Source organism: Pinus tabuliformis, chromosome X, assembly GCF_031772625.1.
Source record: "Pinus tabuliformis cultivar Carrire ecotype Pingquan chromosome X, CPIR1, whole genome shotgun sequence".
In the NCBI taxonomy this organism is placed as follows: domain Eukaryota; kingdom Viridiplantae; phylum Streptophyta; class Pinopsida; order Pinales; family Pinaceae; genus Pinus; species Pinus tabuliformis.
The window spans coordinates 937420601-937447699 of record NC_142308.1 but is presented as its reverse complement, the minus strand read 5'-3'; the positions used below and the strand labels follow the sequence as shown (position 1 = coordinate 937447699).

The following is a 27099-nucleotide window of genomic DNA, read 5'->3' as shown; positions in this document are numbered from 1 at the left end:
AACAGAGAACGATTTGGTGCTAGGAAGCTCTATATATATATATAAAAGTAATTACACATTTTTTTCATGAGGATCAACACATAAATAAAATGTTTTAATCATTAATGTTCCATATTATCAATATTAAAATAATTTTTCTTATTTTCTTTTTCTATAAAAATATATGTGTTTCTATAAAAATATATATGTTGTTGACACATATAAATTTCATATTAAACTTGTAAGAAAATGAAAATATAAGATTTTTTATTTTTATTTTTTAACTTTGAATTGTTTTATATCTTTATATAAATTTGATATAAAATTATGTTTATTAACATTAAAATTATTTATTTCTAGAGTGAAATATTTTTTGAGTCACTCCAACCCAATATGGAATGGATGTTGTAATCTCTTGTCTGATCTTGTTTTGTCTTGTCATATTATGTAAACATTAGTGGCTTTCAAGTTTTGACAACCCATAGTATTCTTGACCCATGTTTTTCCCCATAGTATTCTTCTTTAATCTAGCATATTTAAAGACATAAAATTTCATTGAATTTTCCTTCTCTCCAAAAAAAAAATAAAAATAAAAATTGGTTGAGGAATTGCAAGAGCTAATAATAAATTGTGATAAAATTAAGAAGAACCATCATCTCCAAGTGAGTTCCATCTTCCTGCGACGACGACTTTAATGGGAGAATGAACTTTGTTGCTTATAGGTAGTCTTGGTGCTGGAAAATTTTGGTGGGGTTGAGGCCTTAGAGAAACATCAACCACAAGGAAGGGGACTTCATGAAATAGTAATGTATCCATAAGTACAGAATGAACAACATCCATAAGAGCAAACACAATAGCGGTAGATTCTATTTTCATTGGCAATGGCATCATCATCATTGCTCAAAGGAAACCTTTTATATTCTCAATGAACGTTAGGAAAATTGATCAGTTCGATATTTAGATGGAAGTGTCATATGAAAATATTTGAGGGAGAACTAGCATACAATATTTAGAGCTATAAATATATGAAGGAGAGTGGGTAGAATAGACATAGACATGGGTTTTTAGATAAAATTATGTTGGTAGATGTTAAATCAACCTAGATATTGTATTGAATTCAATTTAATTGTAATATTTACCATGAAGAGATTCTTCATGCATACAACACACGACATAAAACATACACGATTGTTTGAAAGTCATGTGGCTTAACATTAGTTTTCATCCTTACGTTGTTTCAACTTTGTGTCAAATGTGTGAACATGGGGAGTAGTAACATCTGATGGGAGATTGTTTGTTTCATATCCAGTGTTGAATTGACTTTAACCATTTAGATGACAAAGCTAGTACACACATAAAAATATGTTGCTAGCCATATAAAAACTTTGGGTTCATGATTCAGATGTCTACTATCTTAATTCATTGAGGTAATGTTTATGTACACATAGGTATTTAATTATCTTATACATAATTCTATGCTCTAATATTGGTATAGCCAAAATTTATGTCATTTTGTAAATTTTTTTTTTTTTTTTTTCTAGTTGTTGGATAGTTTTCTCAAGACCACTCTTTCTCTCTATCAAATCTCCTTGGAAACGTTTCAACATCCTTTGAAAGAAGTTGAGTCTCTCTACTACAATGCACTCATCTACTCAATTCTAGGTGTATGTCAGTTATCATTGGGATTCACAGCCAATGAGAGGTTCTACATATTGGCCTCGACTATAGCATGATACTATTCGCAAACAAGACATGGAGAAACAGTTTTGAAGCCTCTAGAAAATGGATTATTGGTTCCTGAATTGATACCCGTTGCATACGATGTCCTGGGAGCAAGAAAAAATGAGATAAAGAATATTTTGAAGCTTCTAGATGTGATTCTTGTTGTTGGCTGCAGATACTACTGAGAGGTTCACATTGGTTCTCATTCAGGAGCATCTTGCTTCAGAAAATCATTGTATATTTGGTTGACTAGGGGGTGTGATGTTTTATTGTAAATATTCTCAATTATGAGAGAATATGAGTGATGATAGACTTGTAAAGATCTCATAGAGATCTTAGGGATTAGCGGATCCTAAAATAGAAGATTAGTTGAGTTAAAAGTGGAATTAGAGGATTTTTAGGATTTAGATGAGAGATTTTAGGGATGAAGAGAGATATTGTTGGAGTTTGTTAAGGGATATAGAACCTACTTGGGTTCTAATCCATTTGTATAAATTAAGAGAAGCCCATGAGGCATGGGGGAGAGAGAAGTGTGAGAGTGAGGAATGAGAAGTTCTCCTGTAAATATTTTATGTCTTTAATAAATTATATTTGAGAGTTATATAAATTCTTATATTGTGGATTTTAGAGTTTTATTGTGTGTTTGATTTAAGCGGCGGAACCTATGGTGGGAGCGTTGCATCAAAGTGGTATCAATCCCTGAAACATTCCTGTTTTCTTATCGATTCCATGAAGATTCATGGGAGATTGGATACATCAGGAGGATGAGAGCCATCATCAGAAGGGAATTGTTAGGCAAGGCTTCATCCTGGAAGATAGGCTTTTGCGCTCTACTATGGTGAAAGTTTCAACCGGTCTAGGCCTATAAAGGCTGTTGCCTTCCTTGTTGTTTCGTAATACAGCTTTGCACATCCCATGTTGGTTTAATGCATGTAAGAACACTGTTCAATGCTGCATCTGCTCGTTGGCAGTTGAATGTAAGGTTTAATGGGCCATGGTGCAACAATAGCTTATCGTAAGGATCATCGTAACATGAGAAGAGCGCTATTGAAGAAGCCAGAAAAGAAATGGAGTATTTGACTTGGAGAAAATGTGCATTGTTCGTTGATCAACATGGCCAACAAAGTTTTGAAGACTTGGTCGCCTGTTATTACTTGTTGTAAGTAAGGATCTGTTTGACCATGCGTGGAACAATTTGATTGAAGAATCCATTTAGTGATCTTTATATAGGCACAACATTTAATTCATGAAGATGTATGTAAAACAAAGCTTTACTTTTGGAAGGTCTATCTACAGAATTGTTTTTACCATTTTTCTTCGAGAAGATTTACGTGCAGATTTACGTAGTCAACATCTGTTTAGAGGAGGATGCAACTTGCGTGAAGAAAGTCGTGGGGAAAGTGGAGAAAGTGAGCATTAAATTCATTTTCACGCGATGAAACAAACATGTCTTTTTGAAGGAAGTCGTAATCATTTCTAAATGAAGTTGTGGAGAAAGAGAGTCCATTTGCATGCAATTCCATGTTTTGTTTATCACGTTAATGCTCCACTTATTTTTTTTTTTTTTTTTTTTCCGAAGGTGGCAAAACCTATCAAACTCAGGTGTCAAACCAACAGTGAGGACAGCCATCTCTGGCTGCTATCCGCGAATGTCGGTTTGACTCATCACTGTTATCAAGGAAAACCACGCCACCTGGAATAACCCGCTGGTGGTCCGTAAGGGAGCAGGCTTTCACTCCTGCCAGATGCAATTTTCACGTGGATACAATTTTCCACTTATTTTTAAATAAGGATCACCTAAAATTGCACTTGTTATTAAAATCAAAGTTATGTGAAAAGCTTTAAGAATGTAAAGGAAAGGTGGATTCATGTAAGTGGAGAATCATTCTTTTTTTACAATTTTTAATTGTAAGTGCCTTCGAAGGAGAGATAAGGATTTAGCAATGTTTTATTCTCTGTAGTGATGGAGTAATAAGAAATTAATATAATTTTGGAGTGATTGGTGAATGTTTCTGAAGGAAAGATTTAGTAATGAAGAGTGGACGTGAAATTAAAAGTCTGGAGTCAAAAGGAAATTAAGAATCATAAAGTCAATTCAAAAAGTTTGAGTCTTCGATTGTAATGGGTGCATGATCAGCGGAGCCTGACACCGAAAGTATATTCATTGTAAAGGCAATTTGAAGAGTTACTAGAATTGTTGCTTGCGGAAAAAGGAGCAAGGATTACTCAGGAGTAGGTTCAAGTGAGGTGAAATATTGGCCAAGTTCAGAGAAAACAACCTGGTAAAGTGTTAGCTATTGCAGGTGACAGTGTACAAGATAAATTTCACCATAGAAGATGAAGAAAGAGATCGAGGAATTGAAAGTGCAACTTGACATACTAATGGAATGGCTACAAGGAAAAGAGAATGAAGACCGAAGACATGGATGGAGAATGAGGAAACGGGTTAGATGGAACCTATTGCAAAAGAAATTGAATGCCAAGCTGATAAACAAGTTCAAAGAACTTGAACAAATACATATTGCTTTGTTGGAAAAGGAGAGACTCAAAGGAATTGAGTCACAACAAAGAGGATTTGTTGAAACCGAGAAAGTCCATTGTGAAAGATTGGTGCTTGAAGCATCAAATGAGGCCGAAAGGTCTTGTATTTTAAAAACTGATAGCTTGTTTGTGGATGCAGGAAATGTTAAAGATGTTGAAGGTGAACAATTGAAGTTGTTGATATTCATCAAATAATTTCAGATGTTAACATGAGTAATATTGCAGCAGAATTAAAATTTCTATAAGAATGGTTGGATAATCCAAAGTTAGAATGTGACAATATGCCTTCAAGTCAACAAATTTGGCGCAACGGAAGCATAACAAATGATAATAAAGTTGAAGTTGAAGAAATGAAAATGTTGTTGGAACATGAACATATTGCACATATGGAAGAAAAATGTTCAAATGTGGAATCTGAATATAATCATGATGAATTGTTATTCCAATCTTGTAAACAACATCAAGAAGAAAGACTGAAGGACTAACAGCAAAACAGAGTTTGGAATCCTAGAGGTAGAAGTCATTGAGACTTGTAGATGTCACATTACTACCGAAAAGTGATAGACCTCATAGACAAGAGTCTATGAAATTTTATTTTCTACATCGGGAGTCTGATGCAGGAGCATCTTGCTTCAGAAAATCATTGTATATTTGGTTGACTAGGGGGTGTGATGTTTTAATTGTAAATATTCTCAATTATGAGAGAATATGAGTGATGATAGACTTGTAAAGATCTCATAGAGATCCTAGGGATTAGGGGATCCTAGAATAGAGGATTAGTTGAGTTAAAAGTGGAATTAGAGGATTTTTAGGATTTGGATGAGATATTTTAGGGATCAAGAGAAATATTGTTGGAGTTTGTTAAGGGATCTAGAACCTACTTGGGTTCTAATCCATTTGTATAAATGAAGAGGAGCCCGTGAAGCATGGGGGAGAGAGAAGTGTGAGATTGAGGAATGAGAATTTATCCTGTAAATATTTTATGCTTTTAATAAATTATATTTGAGAGTTATACAAATTCTTATATTGTGGATTTTAGAGTTTTATTGTGTGTTTGATTTAAGTGGTGGAACCTAGGGTGGGAGCGTTGCATCAAGTTTAGATGACCATGAGATCAGAACTTGTAATGGTTTAGAAAATAAAGCTAGAAATTCATTACATGTCTAGATAAAAGGTTATATTTATGACATTGTTGTTCCTATTGAGTCATTTCACTTTTTGAACATCTTGGAAAGCACATTAATCATGAGAGGAGATTTGAAGTAGATATAATTACCGTTATTTTGGAGCTTTGTATCCAATCAGATGTGGATCTTCTATAATACCCAATAAGTTGGAGTGTAAAACCAATGCGTATCATTTGAAAAAAAAAATTAGAACCTGATGCCATTGTGGATAAACCTAAAAACACAAAGTAAGGGGGAATAAGTGAGGAATTGGATCCATGTGGAATACACTCACAAACCAATCCTCAACCTTTACCATCATAAGAAATCTGGGAATCTGCAGAATGTGCACTTCAGGCATGGGATACAATGAGAGGTGGAGCTCGGAAACTCCTAAAGAAGTATCCTGTCAAGGCATGTGGGTATTGTTCAGAAGTGCATGTTGGCCCATGGGGACACAAGGTCAAACTTTGTGGAGCTTTTAAACATCAATGGGGTGATGGAAAACATGGCTAGTGGAAAGCAGCTCTTGATGAAGTGATGTCCCAAAATCATGTATGGCATGTGTGTGATTTGGCTGAACCTCCTTTAAGAAATCACCTGAAGCAATTTTATGGTAAAGCGACTGCTATATTGGAGATTTATGTGCAGTTAGGTGCAATAATACCTGAGTGATACAAAGCCATGGTGAGGATGGATATTGTCATGTCATATTCCCAAGACATTCCCAAGAATCAGAGATGGTTGCCTAATGGTTATTAAATGAATTCCAGCTACTTGCTACATATAGTCTAATGTATATGTTTCTCAAATTTGCTTGTTGCTGGCTTACTAACTTCATTATGTCATAATATAACATAGGGAGTTGGACGAATGATTGGAAATGTAAGATTTCATTCTTGTATGGAAAAATTCGCAGTTGGATTCATTGTTTCAAATCTTTGACATATCTCATTTTCGATTACAGTGGCGCATCCCACTTGAACCTTGTGACGGGTGAACAAAGAAGTCTTTTCTCCAAATAGCAAATCGCATCCTCACACACCAATATTTGAGTTTCTGATCTTTACCTTTAAAGTAGCAGGTTGCAATCACAATAGCCAGTTGCAGCCTCACTAGCCATTGAGCTTTGATTTGTGGCCTTACCAAATTTCCTTTCACGCTTACTAGAAAATTGCATTTTGCATTTGCTATGACTTGTCTCTTCACTCTGAGATTGCGACCTGCGGCCTCACTGAGTTCAATGCATGTGATAAATCTACCATGCGCTTCCAAATTGCAATTTGTGTTGGAGCATTACAATCTGAAAACATGATTCAAAATAGGATTTGTGATGTGAACTAAAAGATAGTTTGGTGACTGAGCCATGGTTTAAATCTGCAACAAGCCACTAAATTTGTGATTTGAGACCAATGCACAAAGGTGAGAAAACTGAAGATAAAGTATTTTGATACATTCTAGTAACATCAATAATGTGCATTCTTAACTCAGGTTTCATCGGTGTTTATGATAATTACGACAACTTGAAACTTGGTGAAAATAATATGAAATACACAAATGACTAAACAAATCATAAGTTGTCCATGGATGGAAATGCAGAAAGTCTTCCTAGTAATATGAGCAAGAAAAAGTCTAAGAATTGTCAACGTGGTCACATTAGTCATCTTGAGCATGCTTACAAGGTATTTGACACCTTAGAAGTCTAGATTACCATTTTGGATCCTCAAAGACAAAAACTGATCTTGATTGACCGTTATCACCTTTTAGCTAGTGGCACCTTTTGAAATAGAGATATCTCTCGAGATATTTACCATAAAGAAGGTACATTCAAATTCAACATTGACTCCCATGGTATCCATCCTACTATTGATGAATAATCCTCTCATACTATGGGCACTAAGAATGTATGTGATATCTCATCCTCTCATACTATGGGCACTAAGAATGTATGTGATATCTCAGATACAAATTTTCTGATGGTAACACTTGTCTTCTAGGTCCTTTGATTCATTCAAGTGCTATAACAGAAAAGTAAATGATAATTAGTAACCCCTGGTCAGAGGAGCCTAGAGGACAGTAACACTTGTGATGCAAATGAGAACCTTGTTAAAATCCTTTTGATATTTGAGGTAACATCATTCAACACATTTCTATTCTCTAGCTTGGTAGCATAGGGCTTGAAATTAGCAACCATATTAAATAATAGAAAATATCTTCATGAGGTTGTCAAGGGTCACATCAAAAAGAAATTTTCTTAGAATGCTTTCCTCGGCACTTGGATCTATAATGGGTTGTGTATTCTTGATTTTTTCTACTATGAATGTAATATAGATCAGATTGGGTATTCTATTATGTGGAGTAAGCTCCACTATGAGAGAAGCTTTAGCTTTGGTTGCTCTATTTTCAATAGATTTAACTATCTATATCTCTATAGTCATTCTTTCATTCACTTATTAGTACTATATTGCATTTTAGTAATAAACTAGACATTGAGATGCAATTTTTCGAACCTCTCCAAGAATTGGAAACTACGTCTGAAACATTCATTCCTAGTAGTTTTCTCTATTTGTAGAATGAGTTTTCTTCACCTAAATCAAAGAAACGTTCTCATTGAAAACTTGGAAAACTATATTGCTAAATATTTGACTCCATTGCGAGAATAGGTGAGTCAACTCTAGATCCACAAGTCTAGTCCTATGCCTCAGTGGAAACTCATTTTCAGCATCATGTTTGTGTCCATATATTCAGTAATTGTGTTCATTAACTTTAGGGACCATGTACATTCTCATATGGGCATGGTTGTAGTGTCACTTTCAATTTTGGTTGGCTCTCGACTCACTGTAGCAATTGGGATAAAATTCGCATGAATCCAATGCATATTATTCGATGGTTCCAATTTAAAATGGGGATCACATCCTAAATTCATACATGTGGAACACCACTGGTTGCTATTCCACTAATTCCAGTTGATGCTCAACGTGTAGAGGTTGATATTGTTGATTTATTGCTATGGTAATTTTGTGGATTGTGCAAATAGAAAGGTGTACACAATGATGACATACAATACGATTCAACCAGAAAAGGCCAAATTCAAATAATTGATGCTCAATGTGTAGAGGTTGATATTGTTGATTCATTGCTATGGTAATTTTGTGGATTGTGAAAATAGAAAGGTGTACAAAATGATGACATACAATAAGATTCAACCATGCAAAGGCCAAATTCAAATAAATATGAGGAAAATTTTGCATTTGAATTTGAACATAATAACAAAAGGCTTGGCCCCAAGGCAATTAATAGGCCTCAAAAGGCTTATATAGAGTTGCTTTGCTTTAAAGAAGGTTGCATGACATCAATGATAGTCCAATTACCCATACAGAGCCTTATCATGTCACCTAAGAAGAAAAATGTAGATGGCAATGCAATTTGGCTCAACAATCAAGGCAAAAATAAGTAGAGTGAAGTACACAATCCTTATTTGGCATCCCATGCAAGTCTCTATGACTTTGCAACAACATCAACAATAAGTATCCTAGGGTTTGCAATGATAATCTTTGTTTTCCTATTAAATTCTCCTTTATCATATTGTAAATATTTCTTATCATAATTGTAAAAATAAGAAATGTCAATAGTCACACAAAAATTGATTTGATAATGTCAAAGTCAATAAGAAATGTCAATAGTCATGCGAGGAGACCCCCTCACTGTTGGCAGGACATTTTTCCATGTCCACTGGTATGAAAAGGAAAAGGAGAGCTAAAAGATAGGTCTTAATATTTATAATTTTAATAGTTATATGAAAAATTATATATATTTATTTTATTAGTAAAATTTTATTACAATTTACTTAAAATTAATTTTATGGGACCCATACTTATCGTTAATACTACTATTATCATAATATTTATTTTTAATTATTATTAATATAACTCTAAATGTAATTATTTTTTATTATTATTATGATCTAGAGCTAATGCTTCTTCTTTGGTGTTGATGCTACAACCTCCATTGCAATAGACCCTGTAAGACAAATCAACAGACATAGCAATCCAAAAGCCACATGCATAGGAATTCTTTTCAGCTGCCCCATCAAAAAACCCCATCAGGTACAAGAACTGTATATTGATTTTCTTGTGTGGTCTGTTATTAGTGCACGGGGATTGATTAGAATATATAAAGAGATTAGTGATGATTCTTTCAACAACCTAATATAAATCATCCGAAGAGTTTTGGAAAATGTACCTATTTCGCCAGTTCTAGATTGCCCAAAAAAGGAAAAGTGGGATGGCTTTCTAGGAAGATTTTTGAGAACTCCACCATTTTAGAGAGTCCTTGATGCAGTTGTGGTGAAAGTACGGTAATCCAATGAGGGAAGATATCTTTTTCCATACGTGAATAGTTTATTGGAAATGAAGAAAAATGTGGTTGTTGTTCTCAGCATCACTTTTGCAAATAGTGCACATCCTTGGACCGTGCCATTGCCTTTTCTACAGATTCTCGCATACAAGATTTCTGTTATGGTAGACCAACCATGTGAAGATGATAATTTTAATTGGAACTTTTGTTTTCCAAAAAGCATATAAAATTTGGTGCTCCCCCTGTCTAGCAACCAAATTGGAAAGGGTAGAGTATGTGTCAGCAACAATGATGTTATCATATGCCATCTTTCCCGACCATATAATTATATCCTGAGATCCTGTACAGTAAATGTCGAGGTGCTTCATTGCAGAAATTGACTGATTCCACTCTAGTTCCATTTGTCCAAAAAACCCCAGCTCCTGAGCTTTTTTCCATATAGGAAGCGGTCCTTGCCAACCGTTTATGACTTGTCCCTAGAAATATATGTCGTGTCCATTAAGGTGGTGAGTAATCCTCTCATAGATAGAGAATTCATTTCCAGCACCCAAGATTGGGTCAATGCCAATGAGGATGCGGTTGCCGAATTGAAACTTCCATGCAAGATGGTGGATAAATATTTTTTCAATTTTCAGAAAACTAAGCCAGATAGTCGATCCCTGTTTGATGCCAATGGTGCCATTCCTATACCAAAAACTGAAATCTTTATCCTTAAGATACTTGTGTTGAATGATCTTGCTCCATGTGCCAGATCCAAATAAGCCCCTCCAAAGGGATTTTATCAGCAGTGATCCGCCAAAATGACGGAGGTCCATGATTCCCCATCCACCCATACCCTTAGGGAAAGTGATGTTGGACAATTTGGTCAAGTGGTATTTTTTCCCTTTGTGGCTCCCCCCCAGATGAAGTTAGCCATCAAGCGGTTTAGACAGTTTATGATGGATGCAGGAATATGAAATAGGTGAGCCCAATAAAACCCCATCTGTGACAAAACTGCTTGGGTGAGAATAACCCGCCCCCCAAGAGACAAGCATCTAAACTCCCACCCAGAGATCTTTTTGAAGAAACGATCAGCAATCCATTGCCAATCAACACTTCTATAGTAGGAGGGTTTGATAGGATATCCAAGATATTTAAAACAATTTTGTATTGGCATTGCCTCAATACCAAATAAATCTTTGACATATGAAATAGTCTCCGAGTCAGATTGTCCATGATATAAGACATATTTGTTAACATTCATGTGCAAACTAGAAGCATTAGCAAATCTACTAAAAATGTGAAAGAGACATAACCAAGAAAATCGATAGAGCATACCCATGATGAGAATGTCGTCGACAAAGAGGTTATGAGAAATGTTGATGTTATTTCCCATCTTCAGTGGCTGAAATTGGTCCTCCAGGACTGGTTTTTTAATATGAAAACTTAAACTATCCATCACTAGGACGAATAGAAGAGGGGAGAGGGAGTATCCCTATCGAAGACCCCTGCCAGCATAGAAATTTTTTTATGGATAACCATTTATGATAACAATGTATTTGAAATTATCCACACAAGCCATAATCCAATCAACACATCTGGGTTGCAATCCGATCTTGTTGAGGACAAGCCGGAGAAAGCCCCAATCCAGGCAGTCATATGCCTTCTGGAGGTCAATCTGTAAAATAGCAGCATCAAGTTGCCTGGTGTGAATCGAGTGCATGCCTTCCTGTGCATTTGCAACAACGTCATGGATAAGTCTATCTGGGAGAAATCCATGTTGTTCAGGGGTGATATAGAGAGAAAATGTTCTGCGCATGCTGCCAACAATGGTCTTTGATATAATTTTGTAAATGATGTTGCATAAAGAAATAGGCCTGTAGTCAGAGAAACCCTTTGTAGTGTTGTTTTTAGGTATGAGGGTGATATATGTAGGAGTGAAATGGTGGTGGATGAAACCCGAGATCCTTGATTCCTTAACCATGCCTAGAAGATCTCCTTTGAAGAGTTCAAAAAGGTGGGTGAAGAGTTCAATCGTTCATCCATTAGGACTAGGGCTTTTGTCATCCTTAAATGATCTGAGAACTCCCAATAATTCAGCTTCAGTGACTTCCTTACAGAAATCATCATTTTTCTCTACATCATACATAATTGGATAAGGATTAGTCCCCCAAACTAGGTCCTTAGAAATAATATTTTCATTATTGCCATAAGCCTTTTGAAAATATTGTACATCAGCATTGCTAATCCCTTCTTGTGACAAGTGAATATGACCATCAACATCCTCAATCTCCAATATGGAGTTTATATTGCAGCGATAATTTGCATATTGGTGAAAAGATTTGGTGTTGCAATCACCTTCACTCAACCATATCACCCTGCTCTTCAATCTCCATGAGGATTCCTCAATTGAAATGAGATTCTTCTTTCTGAGTTCCAGGGAATGAATACGGGACTGTATATCAGCTGAAAGACAATGGGTGGACATGGTGCGTTGAATGGAATCTGGTTCACTTTGTATATCAATGAGCTCCTTTCAATTTTCCTTGATCTTTTGTTTCTGCCTGTGTTTAACATTCCCCAGAGGGAGTCAAGTTTATCAAGAATGTTGACCATGTGGGAAGTGCCTATTACACAAAGTCGACCCAAAGTTTCCATCACAATTTTATTAAATTCAAGATCCTCCAACACAGATCTGTTAAATTTGAAAGGGATTCCCATGCGAACATCCATTTTCCTCCATTGTAGAGTGATAGGTCTATGATCCGATATATGATTGCTGATGATGTTAGCACGAACATCCCCCAGACGACCCAACAACTGTTCATGGATCAAAAAACGATCTATTCTCTTAGCAACATATGTCGTGCCAGTAGGGGAAACTTTAATAGGGAAAATATCCACAAAGTTATGCATAAGAATAGCATCTTGTATCTTGCCAGCTAGGGGGTCTAGTTTCCGTAGCAACCCAAAACTTCATCCAAACTAATAGTGCAATTTAGGTCCCCCACAATGATGAGAGAATCTAGATCCATCATGCCAGAAGATAAAAAATAATCCCATAAGATGCATCTATCTTTGTATGGTGCATATATGTTGAGGATGTGCACACAGCCAGGAAGGCCACGAATGTTGCCTTCCAGATATACACCTGCAAAACACTTATAGGCATTTATATTGATCCAGATAGGGTCCCATAATGCCACCAATCCACCAAAGAGATCCGTAGCAGCAGTAGCAGATATGTACCAGTTCGGAAACATTTTCCGAAAGTATTGAACAGTGTGTGGAAAATTATGCATGGTTTGTTGAATGAGGATAATGAAGGGATGTAGAGAAGTTAAAATATGTTTGAGAGCCAAGTCTTTAGGGGCAGCCCCGAGAACTCAGATATTTAGGGAAATAATGCACGTCATGGGAGATCTTTCTTGGGTAGCTGTTCTCTAAGGGCCCGTGAGGGGCAATGTCAGCAATGAGAACATCAACTAGAAAATGATCCATGGGGGAGGAAAATGGGTTTGTCTTGGGGCATCCCCGAAAATGATGACTACCTCGATTTTGTTTCCTTTAGACAGTAATGTTGCTCGCTGAGGTAGGGCTGATGTGGGGAGAAGGAGGACCCCCCGATTTATGGATAGTGAGGGTACGAAGGTCTAAAGTCTTTCTTTGTAATAGGAAGTCTAGATCACTCTCGACAGAATTTGTAGGCAAGGCAGTAGGCAAATTTGGTGGAGTAATGCTAAGACAAGGACCTTTATCCTTGGATTGACGACAGAGTGGTATTGGGGGAGTGACATATGAGATGTGCGAGGTGGAAGGAATGTCGTGATATGGGTGTGGAGCTGAAAACGGGCAGGAATGTCCTGACAGGGAGTCAGTTCCAGTTGAAGTTGACATATGAAAGGGGGAGGACTGTCAGATAGTGGGAAATCCGATTTTGGAGAGGCACTCGGGGAAGACAGAATTGAGATGGGTGATGAAACGATAGAACCAAAAGCATGTGGATGATTGGATTTTTTGTCCTGTGGCATACCTATATGTTGTGTATGTTGCATATGTGGTGCAGCTCGATGACCATTATGGCTCGATCGAACCATGTTAGAGCGGGACACTATGGCACCATTGTAACATCTCCTACCATGAAGGCATCCATCCAGTCAAAGAGGGCACTGAATCCGCAGATGACCCATCTTGTGATAGAAATAACATCAGAAGGGAACCCCCCCTTTGTCCAACCATTGTTGAAGATAGGTGTCACCCCATTGAAGTTCAATATAATCAAGAAACACTCCACAATATTTCTCGATGAGAATCCAGGCAACTCTCTTGTCCTATGCCCCCAGAAAACATGGGTTAACAAAAATAAATTTTCCAATGGCATTTCCAATATTAGTTAGAGCCTATTTGGTTCATAATACAAGTGGCAGGCCAGGCAATTTAACCCAGATCCATTTGTTTGTAGGCGTATTGTGTAGATGGTTATACCCTATGTACCATTTATGAAGGACGAGGAAGATTTTTCCATGAGTCCATGGTATGGCTTTGATTTTCTCCAAGTCCTCCTGACTGAGAAAATGAAAGTTGTACCAGACTTTCGACAGTCTCACAATGGTTGGAAAGTACCCGAGCATAGTCTTCCATTTTTTCTCAATCCATTTTCACATCTCAGAGTCCTCTATATCTGAGAAATACTACCTGCCAATGAGGGTGCATTTCTGGACACTGTTAATATGATCAACCAGAGTAGCATTATCCAAAGTCAGAGCTAGAGGTGGTGGAGATGTTTTAATAGTATGATGTTTAGATCGTTATTGATGTAGTGCATGCCCGCCACCCTGCGGCACATGAGGCCCTTGGGTAACGTTTAGCACCCTGTCGTCCCTGAGAAGGGTACGCCATGCATCAAGGGAATGAGGGCTATTTTGATGGATGTGGTCAAAACAACCAATATGCAGTGATTAAGCTTCCATGGTGGCACGAATAAGAGCCGAGATGGCAAACACATCATAAACCTTGTCTGCCATGGGATGGAAATTCAACAGAAGGGTGGTGAAAATGTCTGACATTCTTGACAAAGAAATAAATGTAGGCAGGGTGGTAGAGAAGAAAAATAGGTATGTCTAACATGAAATATAGCCCACCAAGATTTAGGATCACCAATCCACAAAAAATGAGGCGATAGTGAGCATGTGAGGAATAAAATATCACCTATTGGGAGGTCAAACACCATCAAATTGATGATCCAAAATAGGAATGAGATAGGTTACTGACAGAAGGAATATAATCCAAATTTGGAACGATGTGAAGTTAATGATCACATGGAAAAGCATTTGGGTGACGTGTTGTCTTAAAACAAGGAGGTGTCAGTTTATGAGAGTGCCACCCACCAGTCGGGAAATTTGAACAATCACCTGGAAATGATAAACCGACTAATGAAAAATAGAAGCCAAAGAAACAGGCAGTAACACCGAAGGTGACGAGCTCTGGAAAAAACTAGACAAAGAGGAATCCTCACCCAAGCATCAAGCGAAGATTCATTCAAATAGTGGTATCAAGATCCAAATAGACGAGATAGGAGAGTGTTCCTACCAAAGAAATGGCCAATGAAACCAGAATTATGGAAGTAAAACGCAGAGTGTGTAATAACATGCAAGGAAACCAGAGAATGGATTTAGAAACCAAAATCACAACAGCAGCAGTAACACCCCATGCAATTTACCTAGAGATTGCATATCCGAAACCCATACTGCTTGCAGGGTCTAGTAATAACTATGTGGTTTGATAATTGGAGCCATGATGGAATTTGTGAATTAAAATGGAAGGTGGTAAACCAAATAGAAGAAAATGCAGAGTAATAGTCCCTGATGGCTTCAAAACCCCACGGCATAAGGTAGTGATGAGAAGGCTTCAAAACGGAGGAAAACTGAGTCTATGAATTTTATCAGAGTTAAATAAAAACTAAGCTGAGCTATAAACATTAACCTAGTAATCAGGAACATTTACCCAGTAAGTAATATGGCAAATAGTGAAAACCACCCAAATATGTTTATCACATAAAAGTGCGTTTATAGAGTGGATGAGGCATACCTGGTTGGTAAAACGAGTTCTCTTGCAGTCGGAGCACCCTTCATAGGAGGAAAATGTTATACTTCCACCTGAGAAGCCTAGGTAGAAACTAAAAACCTAGCCAAGAACCTTTTACTGCATATCCAACGAAAAAACAGAAATAGCCACCAAAACACCATCTAACGAAGAGACTAGCTAATCCAGTTAAAATATTAACAAGTAAATTACAGGGAAATACTAGTCAATCCTCGTAGAGGACACTATAAGAGGACACTGTAAGCCCAGTGTCCAAGCATGGTTCGGCTCTGTTCTACCTCTTCCTGAATCATTCAATCGTTCTGCGTTTGTGCCGCACATAAACACAATGTCTTTTCCCTATAGGACACAAATGGAGTCAATCACTCTCATAGTATATATTCATGATGCATAGCACAGTGAAACCAGTGCACAAACAAACAATAATGTCAGTTTCACATTCCAATTCCTCCGACACAGCACACCATGCACATGGAAAACACAGAGAAAAACAAACTCACATTTCACATTCCAAATCCCACGTTCACCTTCAACTCCCCCCTAGCTCTTTTCACTTTTATAGCACTTCGCTATTTTAGCCAGACTTAATAACTCTCTCTTTACTTGTTATATATATATATATATATATATATATATATATATATAATTATAATTTCTTAAAATTGTTAAAAAAATGACATATCATTATCCAACTTTGGTATATCCACCAAATGCAAGGTGCATCACATATTCCCATCTTGAAGGACTTTCTTAACGTCCCTACAAAACTATATGACACTTGTGTTGTATCGAATCCAAATAGAAATGATATTTTTAGCATTCTATGTTATAGTCATTTGCATATCACCAGTGAGATAAAGATATTATATGATATTAGATTATCAATCTAACAATGTCATATAAATGAGTTTAAAAATAAATTATTAACACCGTATTATCATTCTAACAATGTCATATAAATAAGTTTTAAAATAACTTATTTATGGTTAAAGGTTCTTTAGTTAACAAAAAATAATAAATAAATTAAATAAATATTAATATATTTTAATTATCAAGTAATTAAAGTATTGATGAGCTAAACATTCGTTTATTTTTGTTCACTAAATTTATCTAGTTATCCAAATATATAAATATATATCTTGAATTAATTTTGTTATTAGTATTTTCTAAAATGTTACATTTCAACTCCAAATTAATTATTAAAGGAATTACAAATCTTTATATCTTGAATTACAAAGCACTACCATTGGAATAAGAAATCTTTCAAGTGTCTAGAGCGATCAAATCTTGTGAAGAATGCAAAACATGAAGAGAGATATACATCTTCAAAAATTTGACCCCTCTTGGCGTCTGATTTCTATATATGGGTTTCATATATATATATATATATATATATATATATATATATATATATATATATATATATATATTCCATGTGTCAACTCCATGTTGAACATAGGAAGAATTAGACATTTAATTCCTATTGAGCAATAGCCTAATAAAATGATTTAAGCATAGTTTTTCTTCTTATTTTCACATAAAAACTAATAGAATCATAACTTTATTTTAAAGTATTGTTATTAATATAATTATAAAAAGAATTAACATACGAGTTAAAGATAAGACTTTGATTTGGATTACTAAGAATATTCTATGTAGGTAAAATCCTTACCATCCACCTAATAATTATTCTAAATTAAATTTAAATTATGTATGCTTTTTTTTTGTAAGCTTGGTGGTACATTTCCATTAATTTTTGAAAATAAAGCAGGTTACATCGATATGTCTGAGATTTAGGAAACCTCAAACTGTCCATAGGGAAACCAAGTCTGTTGGCCACGTAAAAACAAAATATACCATCTAAAAACAAAAAATAATAAATCTAACTAGCCACGCTATGTAAGTCTGAGAGTCTTTGTTCTTCCTATTTTCTAAATATCTATAAACATAACTGCTAATAAGCCTAGAAAATTGAAACTGTATCATGCAAAGCTAGAAGCAACGATGCAATGTTGCTACTCATCATCCATTGAATCCACCATGCAAGATCCTTCACAGTGGAACTTGGCAGCTCTATGTGGGGTATACAAGTCATATGCTACTCTATTTGGCAGAGGCAACCATTATGCCATCGTAATTGAAATTGTATTTCTTGAAATTATTTGGTGTAATCCGAGTGTCCCTGAGGGGCTAAATGCATGTTAGGAGGAAAATTCTCTAGAGCTTTCTCCAGAATGCTCTTCATCATCCAAAACAAAAGGACTGTCTGCTTGTGTTGAGATGATCTTCCACGAGTGTGGCCTGGGTCTGGGATCATAGTTTTCCACTCTGTTTATTGAATCTCAGCCTCCCAACTTGCAATAAGTTGCTTGACTGGGTTGGAGTAGCCAGCATGATATGCTTGAACCGCTAGAGGTTGTCTTACATCTTTGACATGCCCTACGAGAGGAGCAGGGTTGACTAGTCGAAGAAGGAGAGGCCTTCCTCTGCTTCCCACGACCATGACCCATGCGACTATTCTTACGTATACCAGCAACCTAGACCATGATTTTTTTGTTGCCTGATAGGGATTGCTATGCATCTAAGTCCGGAGGTTGACCCAAACAGGGTCACAACTTGGATGCACGATGCTACCAAGGGTCACTCCAACACTGCAGACCTATTAAATCAAATTCAAATGAAACCATCCAAGTAAGGAACTCGCTCTGAATCTTACTGTCAACTAGATGCCAAAACAATTTAACGGTGCCACTTTTATCACTATTCCACCTTTGCCCACTGACGGACCTGAATTGACTAACCATACCATCCATATTCAAGACCCTTGAATTATCCAAGCACGTCCCATAATTTATCAGTTCCACCAGCAAAATGTTGCACAAAGAACAAAAGATAAATTTGGGCCAACAACTACTCTAAGCCCACAACCCACAAAGCCTCTTCCATCGAGACTCCATACAAAGAACCCAGGCTACAAAAACCAAACCCTCTTGCCTAGAAGAAAGCCTAGGATGATGGGAATTAAGCCAAGATCAACCTTGAGACCTATACTGTCCCACAACCAAATAAGAGCTCCAAACCCAATCGACTCTATCCATCAAGTCTGGAATGACCCTAGAAAGGTCCACCAGGGCTTTCCTAACTTTGACCCTATGACAACACAGGACATGGCTAAGGTTACATACAACCAAGGCTCAACATTGAGCTCGCCGAAAGCCTACATACCTTGGACCCAAACAAAATTTACCCCAAACCCAAACCCTTTCCGGTTCATTCTTACTCGAGCATGGAGTATCACCATATATAAATCCCTATACCATCCAAACACTGTAAGAGCCCATGCGAGATAAACAGATACCATACACTACTGACACTAGACATACAAAATGCGAGACTCAACCCAAACCAAAAACCAATTGAGGTCATTCTTTAGGAAATTCCAATTCTAGTCCCACCAAACCACATACCCATGCATCTCATAGTTCGAAGGTTAAATAAATTGATCAATACATGCAGAAGATGCTAAATTAAGGCCATAAACATACCAGTGATCGTTGCCAAATCTTAGTTTAGACGACGACCACAAGCTGCCTAGAACCACCAGCTTAGACCAAATCCACAGAAGCCTCAGGTCATAGACTAACTTACCCAACAAATCGGATAGAAACCTCACATATACAATTGTCATTTTAATGCTACCACCCATAGGCAGGGTCATTAAAATATGCATGTGCACCACCACCGCTCCAAGTGTAGCATGGATGCAGAGGGTGGATGGAAAATTCTAATGGATACACATTAAACATTGGGTGAGGAAAAGCCCAATGGGGCCAGCTCACACCTCGATCGAGTGAAAATGATGGAAGTTTTATTATAAAAGAAACACATATTAAAATATTTACACTGATAGAGGCATCTAATCTATTTTGGAATCGGAGTTACAAAATTTTAATTTAATTATAAATAATTACTAGGTGGATAGTAAAGATTTAATCTCTATGGAATATTATAGAATATTCTATGTAGTATTCACAAATCAAAAATTGATATTTATCTTCAAAGTAGTTATTCCATTTTTCCCATTTTAATTAAATTGATTAATTGAAAAATGCTATATGAAGAAGTCTCATATGCACTAAGTTATGACTTTTTGGGAATATGGTATTGATATGCCATGGTATTGGTATATGGTATTATAACAAAGCGTATTTATAGATTAAGAGTCTCCATGGTAAAGTGGAGGTGAATTCTATAGTTAAAGTGTTATTATATGTTTTGTTTTTTAAATGTATATATGTTTAATGTATGTGATAATTATTATTATAATTAATAATAATAATAATAGTAATAAATTTATAATTTAGTTAACTTTCATGATATTTTAAATTTTAGCAACATGACATGTATCATGAAGTGTTTGAATACTTGCTATGATTGATGTCTATCAACATTTACTATTTATTTCATTTATATGACTACACTAAGTTATTTACAACCAACATTCAATTTAATTTTCTATTAATATTTCATAAATGGCACATATCACATCCATATTAAAATTTGAATAAATTAGACATCTCCCTCACATTGATGAGAAATATTTTAATTTCAATTACTTAATCTATATATATATATATATATATATATATATATATATATATATATATATATATATATATATATATACATATACATATACATATATATATATATATATATATATATATATATATATATATATATATATATATATCACATGTTAAACACAATATTAATTATACTTCTCCTTGATATTGAATTGTAATATCGACATTATTTTTAGATAACAATGTCAAATCCATATTCAATAGTAAAGGAATTATACATCTCTCTCATATTAAAAAGTAGAAAGAAATTATAAACCAAATGACAAATTCTTTGCTTTCAATTCTTTTATCTCTTTATATATAGTTGATGCAATATTAAAGTGGGAATCGAAGATTTTTTTCTTATTACTATTTTTTAATTCATTAATGTAAGTATTCAACTTGGAGTTGACATATGTCCCCTCTAAAATAATATATATATATATATATATATATATATATATATATATATATATATATATATATATATATATATATATATATATATTAGAAAAAAGAACAATGTCCTCTATAATAGAAATCAATAATAAATATACATTTTGTCTATTGTTGATATTACTGCCATAAACTCATCTTAACATTGGATCTATCAAATTCTTAGAGGGATAAAATCTCTCTCTCTCTCTCTCTCTCTCTCTCTATATATATATATATATATATGCATTGGGCATGGAATCCCCCCATAGCAGGTTTTGGGGCTCAAAGCCCAAGTTTTGGTTGAAGATGGTGTAAAACTCTGCGAATTGTGGGCACAGATGTGAAGTGTACAATTGAGTCATAGGGTTGTCTGCCCTAAACATTGTATTATAAATTAGTGTAAAGTCAGCCTACCCATGCTTCGCGGATGATGGGATTGTATAAATAGAGCGAGGCTCTAAGTTGTAAAAGGGAGTGAATGAATAGAGAGAGTAGTGAAGGAATGGTTTGAGCTTAGAGTAGATTTCTAAGTGTCTTGGGTTGTAGTAGTAGGAAGAGGCTCTGCAGCTGAGTGTGCAGAGGCCTAGTAGAGTCCGCAGCTGAGTGCGCGGACCCCTGTAGCTAAGTGCGCAGGGTAGAGTCAAGTCTGTAAGTGGGACATAAAGCTAATAAAGAGAAGTTTATCATAATTCTGTGTAATTGTTGTGCATTATCTTCTTTATGTTTACATTCATTTATGTATTGCGCACACTGATATGATTGATGATTATGCTGTAATAACCATAAATATCACACACACAAGTTAAGTAATCGTTAATAAGCAAGGAACTCAGGTATTATACGAGTTGCACCCCGAGTAGCGTTGTGTGGAAGCCGCACGACAGGTCATGAAGGGATCGCAAGTGCACGTAACGACAAGTTAGACCGCGGACCTTTAGAATCCCGTCAGACATCCTAAGGGTGTGGAAACTTGGTTCTAGCACCCTCCCATACTACTTCGGATGAGACCTCATTCTGTGCTCCGCAGACTGTTTCTAAAAGGGCCAGTAGTACTAGGATTTGCTTGGCTAAATCACCTCTGAACTTGGGTCAGGCCCCACTAAGCCAACAAAATGGTTCCATTGCCAGGACCGGGATCTGCATGAAGGATGTCTGATGTCGTGCCACTGGAACCCTACAAAGAAAGGAATTGAAGAGTGGTTGGATAAGAAGATTCACGCGTTTGTGGCATAGGAAAATAGAAATTTGCTAGTATCTAAGGAGAAGTGGTTGGATCACTACTTGTACACTGAAATCCACGAAATTTTCTTTGCATCTTTTCCATTTGAGATGTATGAGTGGATCGCAAAATTGGTAGATAGCAAGGGAAGGTGTAGGCTCGACAAACCAATAGTGTGGACTGCGGAACTAGTGCACAGACTAGAAGGCTTGGAAGAGAAGATAGCGTGAGTTGTGGACAATTGGTTCGACCGAATAATAGGAGGATTTATGACTGAGTTTGCGGTAGACACGACCGTCAACTATAGCGAGGCAGAGCGACATTTTCTCAGGGGACCGTGAGGTAAGTATGTTAAATCTTTGCACGCTTGGATTAAGATGTTATTGTGTGAAAAACGGGTTATGCAAATAAAATAATGTTTGGGAATACACGGAGCGGAAAGATCTACAGAAGCAGAAGTTGTGAAGAGTTAGAAAACAGTCCCTTAATTTCACCCTTGTGGGAGAGTGAGGATGAGCTTGCGAAGGTTTCTCCGAGAAGTGCAGTCAGTTTGATAAGGCAACAAATTCCGCATTTACCACCACCACCCACACCACCACCTGCTTCACCCCCCTCACCTCCATCTCCACCCACTCCACGTCTGCCACCTCCACAGTTCAGTATGGCGAGCGTGATCAAGCTACCAGTATTCAGAGGAGTAGGGAATGAAGATCCAGACTAATTCTGGTTTGTAGCAAGAGCAGTATGGGAAACACAAGGATGATAATATAAAAAAGGCTACACTGGTGAACGCACTGCAGGATCGTGCCTTAATGTGGTATATCAAGCATTCTAATGACCACCCAAACGTAGGAATTCTAGAGATCTAGAATGCGTTGAATAGGGAATTTATCAGGCCCAAATCAGAGACACAGTTAATCATCGGATTCAAAGAGATTGTGATTTTCCTGGGCAAGACCCCCTGGGATCTTGACCAAAGGATGAAGAGTACAATCGGTGAAGCCAATATGATGTTAACGAATGCACAACATCGCACATGGTTTGTGGCCCCGCTTATGCCACACTTAAGGACGACGCTGTCACAACAAAAACTTTCCACCCAGGACGAAGCGTTGGAGATGGAAATTGTAGGAATTTACAGGGTAAGTTCCTCAGAAAGAATACCAAAAGGACACCGCTCACAACCAGATCACAGATCAATACACCAGTATTTTTGACGTGGTTAAAACCCTCAAAGAGGGAAACAGTCCACGGCCTGTCCCAACGTGGGTACTACAGGCAATTTATTAATCAAAGAATGAAAATTTACATAAGCTTCTCTCATGCACGGATTACCCGAACCATGACCCTCCATGCGCTTTAAATAGAACTCATGGACCAATCGGGTGTCAAGCCACGGATCAAGTGTCGGTAATACCGAGGAGAGAATGAACCGTCGGATCACTACATATCGTGACCGTCGGATTGTAAGTTACAAAATGTACAACGGTAAAGAAACACACTTTACCTAACTCTATACCTAACTCTACACTAGACCAAGTTGAACTTAACTATATCCTATGTGTCGGAATATCCTAACATCCCCCCTTAAGAACAACTTGGGATAGGATTGAAGGATTTACAAATATGACACAATAGGAGAAGGAAGGAGGCACTAGAGCCTATCCCCCCTTAGTGACAACTTCCTGAACTCCAAGCATATATCGAAGTTTAGTGAACTTCGCCTCTGTGAGAGCCTTTGTGAAGATGTCTGCAACCTGATTATCTGTTGGAAAATATTGCACTTCAAGAACATGGTCATGAATGAGCTTTCTGATGAAGTGCATGTGTAGTTCAATGTGTTTGCTGCGCTGATGTTGGACTGGATCTTTGCATAGCTGAATGGCACTTTGATTATCACACCAAAGTGTGGTTGGATGCTGCTGCTCAAAGCCAAACTCTGATAGGATCTGACGAAGCCACAAGGCTTCCTTACTAGCTTCCACGGCACCACGATACTCTGCTTCTGCTAACGAAAGAGAAATGGCAGCCTGTTTCTTACAAGCCCATGTAATAGGTCCTGAACCAAGAGTGAAGACATAACCGGCAGTAGACTTCCGATCATCAGGGTCACCAGCCCAATCAGAATCAGTGAAACCAACTAACAGAGGAGCTGCTTTGGCACTGTAATGAATCCCAAACTGTACTGTACCTCGAACATAACGAAGTATTCTTTTAGCTGCTTTCCAATGACTTTCACGGGGGTTTTGCATAAAACGAGCAACAAGGCCAACATCAAAGGAAAGATCAGGACGAGTATGGGTTAAATACAAGAGTTTTCCTACAAGTTGACGGTATAAGGTAGCATCAACTTCAGGAGAAGTACAAGAGACTGAAAGTTTGACTCCAGACTGAAAGGGAGAAGGGGCTGGCTTACAGTCTTCCATGTGAAAATGACGAAGAATATCACAAGCATACTTGGACTGGGAAAGGAAAATACCCTCCTTGGATTGCAAGACTTGAAGACTGAGAAAATAGTGTAAGTGTCCTAAGTCTGTCATTTCAAATTTCTTTTTAAGGCTGGACTTCACATGGTTTATAAGGTTGGGATCACTACCAGTAAGAATAAGATCATCAACATAAAGAACAAGGATGATAAGAGAGTTGCCCACTTTCTTGGTGTAGACAGTATTGTCAGAATGACACCTAGAAAAGCCAGATTCTAAAAGAAAGCTATCCATTTTGGCATACCAAGCCCGAGGAGCTTGCTTGAGGCCATAAAGGGATTTCTTAAGTCGACAAACAAGGCTGGAGTCTGTTTGTATGAAGCCAATGGGTTGTTCCATATAGATTTCTTCCTGCAAGTCCCCATGCAAGAAGGAAGATTTAACATCCATCTGATGGACTTCCCATTTTAAAGAGGCAGCAAGGGAAAGAACAAGGCGGATAGAGTTCATTTTGGCAACAGGGGAGAAGGTTTCAGTGTAGTCAATGCCTTCAACCTGTGAAAAGCCCTTAGCAACGAGACGAGCTTTATGTTTATCAACTTTCCCATCTGGTCCATACTTGGTTCTGTAAACCCATTTACATCTAACAAGTTTGCGTCCCTTTGGTAGAGGAACAAGATCCCATGTATCATTTGTCATCAATGAATGATATTCTTCATTCATAGCTGCTTCCCAATGTGGATGGCCTGAAGCTTCTGCAAAAGTGTCAGGATCATGATTTACTGGAGCTTGAGCCAGTAAAGAAGAGGCTCTTTCAAACTGAGAACGTGTACGTCGCTGATCTGTAGGATCACCGGCAAGATCACCTGCTGCATCCCGAGTAGCACGGACCCATCTTGGAAGTTGAGGATCCTGAGAAGGTGGGGGAGGATTATCATCCTCACTTTCATCATCTGAAGAAGAAATGTTTTCAAAAGTAGAAGAGATAGGAAGAGGGGGCACATCCGCCGGACTAGGCTCGCAGGCCGATTTATTTTCATCAAATTTTACATCTCTTCTAATGATAACATTTTTGGACTTAAATGGAATAAGTCTATAACCTTTTACATCTTCAGAATATCCAACAAAAGTACATTTCTCACTCTTAGGTTCTAAAGCTTTATGCTTTTCATCTGGAATATGGGCCCATGCTTCACTTCCAAACACACGAAAGTGACTTACATCTGGTTTAATGGAACTCCAAGCTTCTTCTGGAGTGATATTCTCTAGAACCTTAGTAGGAGTGCGATTGATTATATAATTTGCACAATTAATTGCTTCGGCCCAAAAACTAAGACTGAGTCCTTTAGATTGCAGCATACAATTAGCCATTTCCTTTAAGGTGCGATTTTTCCTTTCAGCTACACCATTTTGTTGTGGAGTGTATGGAACAGTATGTTGCATTTGAATTCCATTTTCGGTGCAAAAGTTGATGAATGTGTTTTTAACATATTCTCCACCATTATCAGTTCTTAGCTTAAGAATTTGATGTCCAGATTGTTTTTCAACAAAGGCTTTGAAGGCCAAAAATGTGTTAAATACTTCGCTCTTGAGTTTTAAGAAGTATACCCAAGTGCGTCTGGAGAAATCATCAATGAAAGTTAAGAAGTACTTGCAGCCAGAGAATGAAGCAACAGGAAGAGGACCACATAAATCACTGTGCACAAGCTGTAAAGGGGCTGAGGCGTGCCAAGAGGCACGTTTGTCAAAACTGTCCCGATGATGTTTTCCGAGTACACATCCGGAACAAACACCATCTCTGCAAGATACCATAGGAAGACCTGTCACCATATTTTCTTTACATAGATGCTGAAGGGAGCGATAGTTTAAGTGACCAAATCGCTCATGCCAAAGTTTGCTCACTTCATCATTATGAGCAACAAATACTGAGGGAAGATTTGATGACCCAAAGTTGTGAAACTTATACAACCTTGTGGAATCATCAGCAAGACCAGTAGCTAGAATCTGTTTAGGATCTTTTAGATCCTTGATTACAACATCATGAGGTGAAAATTCAACAATTTTACCTTCACCTGAATGAGTTATCTGATAGACAGATAGAAGGTTGCAGGATAAGGTTGGAACACATAATACATCATTAAACTGACCATTGTCTAGATGAACAGTTCCAGTCCCTACAACATTAAGAGATCTATCATCACCAACATATATATTTTTGGTGTTACAATCATTTAAAGAAGAAAACATGGCTTGGTTTTTGGCCATGTGATAAGAGGCTCCAGAATCAATGAGCCACTCATGAGAATGAGAAGAAGAAGAAGATACATTTAATGCATAACCAGACTGAGATGATTGACAACGACATGCAGAAAGTGCCATTCCGGAAGTTGAAGTTGAAGTAGGCTCCACATGGATGTTATGTTTCTTCATTGCGGCTTCCAAGGCTTCCATCTTCTTAAAGCATTTAGATTCTAAGTGGCCATCTCGATTACAAAAGTTACAATGTCTATCAGTCTTCTTCCATTTGTTTTTATTGGTCTTATCAT

General features: G+C 37.0%; 1 pseudogene; it reads left to right on the top strand.

Annotated features, from left to right (window-relative positions):
- Nucleotides 1-1241: 1241 nt before the first annotated feature.
- LOC149142775 (APO protein 1, chloroplastic-like) lies at nucleotides 1242-6170 on the top strand (annotated as a pseudogene).
- The last annotated feature ends 20929 nt before the right edge of the window (nucleotides 6171-27099 follow it).